Genomic DNA, 11,969 nt, shown 5'->3' with positions numbered 1-11,969 from the left:
TACAAGACAAGGCATGATAAACATAGTTATGTTTTTGCTATACATTCGACTTACATAGAAAAATGTTCTTTTACATTACAAACACTTATGATAAACTATGGTAAGTATAGTTTATGTTTCATACACATTACAAACAATTATGTTAAACTATAATAGGTATAGTTTATGTTTCCATTAACACAACAAACACATTTCATAAGGTTTTATTCCCACAGAAAGAGGTTTTACACTCACACACACTACACGTAAACTTGTTAACGTAAATTGTGAGACATTCTTCTTAGTACTCCTAGAGTACGGGTTAAAATTTCTGGTAGTTATAACCAGAGTCTCTTGTAGGGAGAACGTGATAATTGTGTATAGATCTATTTTGGGTTTGACAAACCACACCTGAGCTGCATGCAACAGCTAGACCGGCAGGTCTGGGGTGACAAGTGTCATTATCTTTTTCGACGCCTGAGAAACGTCGTGGCAAGTTCATTAGTCATAGTATGGTTATAGCGAATCACATAGGGAGTTAACAACACATAAAGTCTACGGGGATTTTCTCAAATCAAAAAGGGTTTTATGTCGATTTAAAATCACTTTTTATATCAATAAGTATGGATATTACTGTACACTTTCGGTCTTGGAATTAAAGACTACACATCAATTTTGTAAGGAAAATATTGGATTTTTCTTGGTATCACACAATTCATTACAAAGATCGGTTTCTAAACTCTTCATCTAAAAAGCTTATGAACTCACCAACTTAATTGTTGACACTTTTTTCAAAACTACTTGTATTCTCAGGAAATCAACGAAACCAGGTAATCACAAGCTTTTGAGGATGGAACGCTACGGCGTTGAACAACTATTTTTATATCATGTTGTAATCAATCATTGAAATATGTAACACTTGAAACCATGTAATTCTTTTCCGATTATATTTATGATTGGTTGTATTGCTTTGATCACTATTATACTCGTGGTTATGATACTATACATGAAGTCCGCCACCCCCAGACGTTTCCGCCATCCTTGATTTGGGGGTGTGACAGAAACCTTGGAACAATGAACAGAGTGAGGAAGTTATGCTCATATGAGGAGGAAACAACTGGTGATGAGTAGTATAGCGACACAATAAAGAAGTAACACCGACAAGAACACCATGAACGCCCATCTCCGGTCGCCATGGGACTTGCTTCTCCACCACTCAGTCATTGCCAATCCTTTGTAGACAAAATTTTCCTTATGACAAACCAACCTACTTAACGAATCAGTAAGAAATAGATGGATGTTAGGGAAAAATGTCACACCTTCCCCGACCGCTGGCGTAATGCCAAGTGGTGACGGTACATAGATTTCCCAAATCACATAGCGCCAACCATAACTACCTATACGTCTTAAAACTGATAATCCTTTCTTGACTTTATCTTTACTCCATCCTAGGAACACATGCAATTTTTGAAAACGTCAACTTGATGTTGATGAGTTCACAGGTTTTGAGGTAAACGTATAATAAAATATTTTGAAAACTTTCTAGAAATTTTATGATTTTTTAATTCCTAGTATTCTATGTTTTATTATATCACCTCTTGAATTATTATCTTTTTAGGATATTCTGCTAATCATATCTTATTATCTCTACTGGATGCTTTACAATTCCTAATTTATTATCTTTGTAGGATATTTACGATCCTATCTTATTATCTTTTAAGATATTTTACTAATCCTAATTTACTATCCTTTAGGATATTTTATTAATCCTAATTTACTATCTTTTAGGATATTTTATTAATCCTAATTTACTATCTTTTTGGATATTTTATTCATCCTAACGTATTTTATCTACCACACTAAGGCGTCCCTTTTGGTAGTCGGATCTCTAAGGTGGTTGTAATGTATTACCATGAGCCCCCATAATCGACGTTGTTTGACTACTGATTACCCCACCATGATGCTTCATCGGACGTCAAATAGTGATTAATAAGAAAGTTATCATGCCGGGATTGTAGCTAGCAATCGCACATGGGGGTGTAAATCCTCGTATAGATCTGTACATATCTTTCTAGCTCTCGCAAGATTAACAATTACAAGTTTGAGGGAGCCGAATTTACTTAAGGCTATTGGATAAGTATTAACAGCTCACTAACGCTTTTTATCTTTTATCTTTCTTATTGAGTGATTCCTATGACCATGACAATATACACCCCTTTAATTTTATATTTTATAATTATATTTTTTAGATGTAAGTCCCAAATCTGCTTGTGTATCAATCATATCCGTTTGATGGTGCGAAATCCCAATCAAACGGATGATGCCAGATCAAATGAAGAAGAAGGAGAAGAAGAAGATGATGAATCTAATGTATTGATGATATGAATGAAGATCCAGATACAAGAGATTCACACACACACACACACACTATTCTTCTCTCTACAATATGCTCTCTTTCTCTCTCTCTTGGCCGTAAACTACTCTCCTCTGTTTATCCACTCACTCCTCACCCCTAACACCTATATATATACTTGGGGAATATGGGCCGTAAATGGTTTACGGCCGTAAACCTATTCATGGCAGTAAACACAACCGTAAACACATATACAACCGTAAACACCAAGCTGTTTATGGTCCTAGACATAAAAATACATTTTTCTAGAAAAGCAAAGTATAAACCATAATTTTGACCCAACAATCTCCCCCTTGGTTTATAGCTTTCTTTTCTAACCGACCCACCAAGCTCCCCCTAAAAAGATAGCTGGCATTTCTTGCTAATCTTCATTTGGAGCTTGGCTTCAGCGTTTATCTTCGATTTCTTCACAGCTTCAAGATGAACTTGATGAATCTTCAATGAATGACTTCATCTTGAGCAGTTGGGTTTTTCTTCAGAATTTGACATTGAACGCACATTGGGTGAGGAAGCTTCTTGAAAAGATTCTTGAAAGATAGCGCTTTCAGCTTGAGAATCTTCAGAGAGAATAGAGAACGAAACTTCTGGATTACTTCAGCAGGTACAAGATAGCAGCAAATTGATTGAGGAGGCTTCAATGCAATCTGTCACATAATCTTCAATTACAGCTTGACCTTGCTTCTGGGGTTGAAAGATTGAATGTTGAAAGAATAATCTTCATTTCTTGCTCCTTCGAATGAGAATTCTTCGACACTCACGGATGAAGTCTTGGCTCAGAAATTCTTGATACAGTCTCCACGAGTCTCATCTACATCTGAATTTACTTTTCAAGACACATAAAGCTAAAAATAGAAACAAAACTTAAAATAAAACTTAACACACAATACTTTTTGGAATTTTCATATTTTCTGAAAAAGAAATAAAACAGAAATAACACTATTTTTGGATTTTTAATTTTCTGATTTTTGTTTGATTTTTAAAATTTTAAATTCTCCCCCTAATTTTTTAAATTAGAAGAAAACTATGAACAAATTTAACAAAAACAAAAATAATAGCCAACTTTAAGAGTGATTTGGGATCAAAGTTTTTAGACAGCCTTTATCCGTTTATCAGTACCTCTCCCTTCATGAATAGATCTGGTCAATCGCCGGTATTGTGGTCCACTTAAACACGAGAGATTGTGACAAAATTAGGACATACTACAAGTGACAAGACAATGTGATCCTATGTTCCTAGATAATATTCCTAAAGGACCATTCAGCTGACGACGACCAAAGATATTGTTGTCCACCTAAATTGAGCAGTGAGATCTACAGACAACCTAGTGATTGTTCAATTTTAAATGTACTAGAACATGTTTCCCGCTTCCTGACATACCCCAATAATCAGGAACTTCCAAAGTACTCCTTACTTTAGGTGAGCAGACAATTATTATGAGAGAAGTCAGATTTAGAATGCATATGCTATACACCCAGGTCGGATCTTCCGATCACGCAGAGGGTGAAACATATGACTAACCAGATTTAGAGGGATTGAGAAGTAGAATGGTGCATATGCTGTGTACCAGGTCGGATGTATTTCAATCACGCAAAGGAGACAGCATATGACTAACAGACATGAAGAATTGCATAGATAGAAGATGCATAGAAATAGAGTTGCATATGTTGCATTCCAGGTCGGATCTCTTCCAATCACGCAGAGGAAACAACATATGACTGACAGATAGAAAGTAAGAAAATAATTTCCTACAGACCTACTTTATCGGAATTCCCCAGTCGCCCCATCAATACCGGAATTAAGGACAGAGTCCGTACATCGAGGAAGAGTTAAACCACGGTTCTAGATACGAATTACTTTAGAGTGACCGGTGGATTCTCATGTATATCTCCCTGCTCAACGTATCTGAGCGTCGTATTGTCAGGCTAAATGGATCTATCTAGGTCAAGATTTTTCAAGTCTCTAGATTCCTTAAGTTCATTAATGCCTAGTCAAGTCCATTTTAATCTCTCGTGCCTACCAGCGCATCAAACACAGAGCTTAGACAATTCAAATTTGGTACCTTACACAGATTCAGATTGTCTGTTATCACATGATTATATCACTTCCCAACACATCACCTGCAAACACATTCCATTAACAACATATTTTTGGATTTTCTGATTTTCTAATGTTTTTGGATTTTTTAAAGTTTTCTAATTTTTGTTTTGTTTTTATTTCTCCCCCTAAATTTGTGCATAGGAGAGAAACGAAAGTAAATGCGCAAATTTAAACTATCCTAAAACAAAAATTAGTCTTTAAAGCGAATCAGCTTAAGAAAAACTCAGGAGTATCGAGAAGAAAGCTCAAACCGTAAGTCACCGATTGAATTTGCATCCAGAAGGTCTGAGAACAACATGCATAATCTCAGAACAGATCCGAAAATTATTCATGTCATTAAGCACTGACCCCATGAGTGATCCCTTCCTTTCTTCCTTTCCCGCAAAGGTCACATACTCTCAAACAAAGTTCTGAATGTAGTACAGTTGAGAGATGCCTCCTATCATGTGCCTGGAACAACCACTATCAACAAACCTAAGTTTGATGATATGCCTCCATAGTTGCTCCGACACAGAGCGAGATCAGTTGGTCTTTGGAACCCAGTCCATTTTGAAACTGGGTTAACCTTTTTCATCCTTGCACGGTACTCTCTCCCATGACATATCCTGTTTATCACAAACAGAAGATGAAGAAATATTAGAGTCATTGGGTGATTTGGGAGATTGAACCTTTGGTACCCATCTGTAGTTGGATTTAACGCATTTCTTTTTCGAGCGGATGGGTGCCTCGGCACTTGATTTTGAACTGGAAGCCGATCGTTGAGATGACTTTGATCTGACTGATCTTGATTTCGCTGGAGCATCTCTTGGATTGGGCTTCTTGGCCGGCGTACCCCTCTTGACCTTGGGAGTTGGATTCTTGGCCTTGGGAGTTGAATTCTTGGCCTTCTTGGCATTCCAGTCGCCAATGTCTGATCGTGACCTTGAGGTGTTTCTTTTGGAAAATCTCCCTCTTGGCGCATTTTGCCAGCCTTGTGCGTAATAGGGAATGTATACGCGATTTGGACAATTTCTGGCAATGTGTCCAGGTGTTCCACAGTGAAAGCAAGTCTGCTTCTTCACGTAGGAGTTGTTTCTTCCTGCCCCTGGTGGCGTATCCATGCCTTGTCTCTTATTGTTCCCACAAGCACAATTACAGCAAGCACTCTGTTTCGCTTGTTTTGGTGGCATGTATTTCTCAACAGTAGGTTGATCAGAAGCAACTGGGTTCGAAGCAACAGATTCATAGTTCAAGGAGACATTGGTTTGTTCAATAATTTTCTCCTTGTTCTCATCTTCCGTTACTTTACCTGCACAAGAAGTAGAAGCATTAGAATCGTTCAGCTCAACACTTTCTGGCATATCCATGGCAGAATTATCAAAGATATCATCAAATCTATCGAAAAAATTTAAGTCATCAGACTTTGACACAGTTTCATTATCATACACACTCTCTTCGGCTGCTTGCTTGCAATTACTTAGTGGTTGATCTGCAGAAGAAGTAGAAACATTAGTACTTTCAACATTAATACTACCTCCTGACACAAATCCATATTTGAGATGTGGCTCTCTGTCCATTTCCTCTTTTGTCAAAGGGTTATACTGATAGGTATGATTAAAAGGAGGAGGCACTTTATCATACCCTAAACCCTTTGACTGATTATTTCAAAATCTCAAATTATTTTCCATCATTGTCGCAACTACTTCACTCGACACATCAAATTTTCTGAAATTAAAATATGCATTTTCAAACTTATTTTTCAATGCGTCAAGTTCAGCAGTTAACTCAGCAAGTTGTTCTGTCACAAATCTATAATTTGCACATTTATTGCTATATTCTTCTTGTAGTTTTCGGAAGTCCTTGGTTTTGGTCTCTAATTGTTCTTTTAGGGGTTTTTGACCTTTCCTAAGTTGATATCCTTCGTATTTTAGGTTCTCGTTCTCTCTACGTAATACTTCGATATGCTCAAGTAAAATTTTAACATTATCAATGCATGTTTGAGAACAAGAAATTTCAATGACTTTGGTGTTTGAAGAACTCATTGTTTTAAAAATATGCCCTTTGACTAAAAACTCAAAAATCAACCTTAAAAGTCAAATTTAACAAGTCAAACTTAATAGTCAAACTTAAAAAGTCAAACCGAAAACCTAAATTTGAAAATTTGAAGGTTAAACGAGAAAGTCAAAGGTCAAACTTTAAAAGTCAAAGTCAAAATTTTAAGTAAAAAGTCAAAATTAAAAATCAAAAATTAAAAACTAAAATTTTTGGGTTGAAGATGGAATTTAGAAATAAAAGAAATTTAATTTTGGCCTGAAATTGACAAAAATGCGAATGTTGGAACCGAGAAAGGAACACCTTATGAATTAAATTCGGAAGGAGGATATCATCTCGCAGCCTAGATGAGTTGGAAGGAGCGCTGGTTGAGTTGGGAGGAGACCCGGGTTCGATCCCCGACACCCTCAATTTCGATTCCTATTTTTTTAATGGAAGCACACTGCGAGGACGAAGCTGCAAATGCGAGACTGAGGCTGGTGCGATGCGAGGATGAGCACGTGTGCGAAGATGGCCGGACACGTGCTGGAGCTTCTGGCCATACACCGAGCCGTACACGTGCGAGGCGAGGCTGGCCGTAGACTCCGAGGGACGTACACGTGACTTCAGACCGTAAACTCGCGAGCCCTCAGACCGTAAACCCTCTGACCGCAAACTCTTCCGACCGTAAACTCCGACCGCAAACTCTTCGGAAACCCTAGCTGTTGGCCGTACATGCCGCCACCCCCTCGCTGGTTACGACCAAAAACAATGTTTTTTCGACTTTGTAGCTCCAAAACTCGATCAAAAACCCCTTTTTATCAAAAACACGAAGAACAAACCCCCCCTAATTTTCAGAGATCTATCCAAAAACGCAGAAATCCTTCAAAAATAAGATCAAATAAGCTCCATATCTGGCCAAAATGATTGATACAATCCAAGCTCTGATACCAATTGTAAGTCCTCAATCTGCTTGTGTATCAATCGGATCCGTTTGATGGTGCGGAATCCCAATCAAACGGATGATGCCAGATCTAATGAAGGAGAAGGAGAAGAAGAAGATGATGAATCTAATGTATTGATGATATGAATGAAGATCCAGATACAAGAGATTCACACACACACACACACACTATTCTTCTCTCTACATTAGATCTCATAATTATTTTGTATATGTATATATGTATATATTTTATTTTGTGATACATATATATATACCCTAATTATGGTTATTTGAAAACAGGATATTTGGGCAGAGTAACGATTAGGTATAGTGCATATCCCTAAATTTGACCAACATTACTTCTAGGTACTATGTTATCCTAGGGATTTGGCCACTATACATCTAGGTATTATCTCTTTCTAGACTATCGGACATCATAACTCTTAGGCATAATATCATAGCTTACAACTAGGCATAGTATTTATGGGTACATTATCCTAAAGTTTTAAGCTTTATAAAAACGATTGCTATTTATAGATATAAATATATTTTGATAAAGCAATTTAATAAGCATGTATCCCCCTCCCTGTAAAACATTTAAATAGTGAAATTGGGGATGTGAACTCACTCCGGTAGCATAATTTGAAGCATCCAAGCTACTACATCCAAAGCTTCAAGCCATTGGGCGTACTTTCGAAAAAGCTTGAAAGATAAGGAGAGAGTTTTGGGTGTGAGAAAATCAGAAAGTGAGCATCTCTTTATATAGTGGTTGTGCGTGCGGCACACTTCATGTGCGACATGCACTCGCTTCGTGACTCCATCCAAAGTTTGCCACATGTCACACTTCTGATGGTCCATGTCTCCCTAATCTTGACGAATCTGAGTGTCAGGTGTGTGCATCGAGCATGGCGTGCACTTGGCGTGCATCTCTAAATCTTTTATAAAAATTCATATCTTCCTTATATTAATCTTGTTTCTTACCCTCTTTATATATTTGTGTAGTTCTTTACTAGTACTAAAACTTTCCACAAGGTTGCGTTGCCAAATTCTAACTTTTATTTTAAACCTTATTTTATATTTTTCTAAAAATCATATCTCCTTCATACGAACTTCGTTTTTGACATTCTTCCTTTTAAAGTCCTTATCTCTCGGGGTACTACAATTTTCCTATTTGTGACGTTAGTCGAAACTCAACCAATCTCTTTATACCATTTTGACGTTAATAACGTTATTAACGCGGTTAATTTCTATCTTTTATAAAACCATTACTCCTCCAATCAGAGTCAGATTTTTATATCGATTATATCATTGGGATCACTTTGTTGTGTACTTTCCAAATACACTAACCATGATTAAAAGTGGTATAACTTTTTGGTCACCTATTTTTGACCCTTTTATTATTATCTAGCGATCACATTTTTCCTAAAATATGAAAACTCTGTTATCATCATTGGTTGATGTTAATCTCTAGTGACGGTTGGTGACAGAATTTCCCAATTGTCACAAAAACGCTTCAGTAAAAGTTTTATGATCTATTATTGCAGCCTCTACCCTATGTAGCTCTTGATTGGAGAAGGAAATGAGCAAAACACTTCTTCTTCTTCTTTTCCTCCAATTGTCATGCTGCCTCCCTTTTTGCTTTTGAAAACGCAAGAGATTTGTTACTGGTTTGAAGTAATTGCAGAAGGAAAACAATTTTATTAAAGATACAAACAACTTATTTAAACATAAAATCAAAAAATGATATTAAATAACATATATATCAACGACAATGAATTGAAAGGCACCTATTAGTACTGCTTGTCACACCCCAAGCCAGCGATGGAAACACCGGGACGGTGAGACGACATCATGGATCATAATCATTTGCATACATAGAACAATACAATAGTATAACCTGAAATAGATACTTGGAGCATTGGGCTAAGAGATGATATCAGATTTTAGATTTTGGTAGTTAGTTGATATTTTTGAAACAATGTAACAATGATAAATTATAACCGAATGGTGATTAAATAATAGAGATTTACTTCTGTTCAAAGTGTGTGATAGCATTTGTCATAACAACCATTTTACTCATCATGTCATACATGGAAATACACTTTATAACATCTAGTTATGGATGCGTTGGTACAAACCAATGCACAATAGACTTGCATAATAACTTATATATCTCTGTTTTAAGAATAAAAAATATTATTATCTTAGAATTACTCATGATTAAATCCATGAAGTAATCTCTAAGCATGAGTTTAATTGACTGTGAAATTCCGAATAAATTAATGTCCAATCCCTATGGACAATCTACAATGCTTCATGAAAATCTTAAACTAATACCTATTCCTAAAGTATGACCGACTGTGAAATTTTGAATAAACTATTATTAAGGATGTAAAACATGCAAGTGAAACACAATAATAAATTAATTGACAAATGATATCACACACTTTGAACATAAATAAATCTCTATTATTTAATCACCATTCAATTACAATTTTTTATTGTTACATTGTTTCAAAACTATCAACTAACTACCAAAATCTAAAAATCTGATATCATCTCTTAGCCCAATGCTCCTAGCATGCTCAAAGTGCTTAATCTTGCTAAAACCCTTTGTGAAAGGATCAAAAGGATTATCCTCTAATGATACACGATTCACCACAAGTACGCCTTCTTCTACTTTATATTTGATTTAAATGTATCTTTTTCGATGTGGCTCGATCTACCATGATCCTTTGGTTCTTTGGTCAAAGCAACTGCACCCTCGTTATCATAGGATATCTCCATCGGTTCTTGGATTGATGGAACAACTCCAAGATCCCCAGTAAAATTCTTCAACCACATTGCTTCCTTTTTTGCATCGCTTGTTGCGATGTACTATGATTCACAAGTAAAACTAGATACTGTTTGCTGCTTGGAACTTTTCTAAGTCACCGCTCCACCATTCAATAGAAATACCCAGCTAGATTGCGAATAAATATTATCCTGATCTGTTTGAAAAATGGTGCCACTATAACTATTCACCTTAAATTCATCTTTTCCACCAAAAACTAAGATCATATCTTTTGTTTTTCACAAATACTTAAGAATGTTTTTCACTAATGTCCAATGAGCCATGTTAGGATTTCCCTGATATCTGCTAACCATGCTTAAAGCATAAGTCACATAAGCTCGAGTACATGTTATAGCATACATGATCGATCCAATAGCCGAAGTATATGGGAATCAACTCATATTATCTATTTCCTTATCACTGATGAGACATTGAGCCTTGCTCAATTTAACATTATGATGCATGGGTAAAGCCCCTTTTTAAAATTCTCCATGTTGAATCGTTTCAATATTTTATCCAGTAAGTAGTACTCTGGCTAAGACCAAGTGAACATCTATACCTGTATCTATAAGTTCTTATTCCAAGAATGTACATAACCTCCCCTAGATCCTTCATATCGAAACATTTCCCAAGCCGAGATTTTACCTCTTGTAAAGTTTGAACATTGTTTCCTATTAGGACTAGGAGTATGTCATCCACATATAAAACTAGAAAGGTCACTACACTCCCACTAACTTTGACACACACGCAAGAGTTATACTTACTTCTAGAAAATCCAAACTCTTTAACCTTTTCATGAAAGCAAAGATTCCAGCTACGAGATACTTGTTTCAGTCCATAGATAGACTTTTAAAGCTTGCACACCTTATTAGGGAATTTGGCATGTTCAAAACTTTCTAGCTGAGCCATGTAAACATCCTTAGTCAGTTTCCTATTAAGGAAAACAATTTTAACATCCATTTTCCATACTTCATAGTCATGATAAGCGGCTATGGCAAGCATTACCCTAATTGACTTGATCTTGGCAACTAGTGAAAAGATCTCATCATAGTCAACCCTTTGGGTTTGAGTAAACCGCTTTAAAACCAACCTTACCTTGAAGTTTTGTACATTAACATCCATGTCGGTCTTCTTATTAAAGATACATATACATCCTACTGTCTTTCGACCAAGCAATTTGATCAACCAAAGTCCACACTTGGTTATCATACATGGATTGGACAACGCTATCCGTTGCATCTTTCCATTTTTTAGCCTCATGGCCTGCTGTCGCTTAATTGCAGTTATTTAGCTCGTCCAAAATTACCAGTATATCATCACTGATAAACGTGTCCCCATCTGTTGTTATATGGAAATCATAAACTCAGGTGGCATACTAACTCTACTAGATCGAATAAGAGGTAACAAATTTTCAATGGGATCAACAGGTTCAAACTCAGGTTGAGAGCCAGTTTCATCAAAGGTTACTTCATTGGACGACTCTTGCATTTCTTCAAGATCAATCGTACTCACACTGTCCTCTTTGGATATGAGCTCTCTCGCAAAAGACTCCCTTACGAGCTACAAAAACCATGTTCTCACTAGGTCTATAGAACAAGTATCCAAAGAGCTTCTACGGATAGCCAATGAAAATACATCTCTCGTATCTGGGTTCCAATTTATCTTGGGTCTCGTGCCTAACGAGAGCCTCACAA

The sequence above is a fragment of the Lactuca virosa genome, chromosome 2 (assembly GCF_052849685.1).
Source record: "Lactuca virosa cultivar CGN04683 chromosome 2, Lactuca_virosa_CGN04683_v6, whole genome shotgun sequence".
Classification (NCBI taxonomy): domain Eukaryota; kingdom Viridiplantae; phylum Streptophyta; class Magnoliopsida; order Asterales; family Asteraceae; genus Lactuca; species Lactuca virosa.
This window is presented reverse-complemented; position numbering follows the sequence as displayed.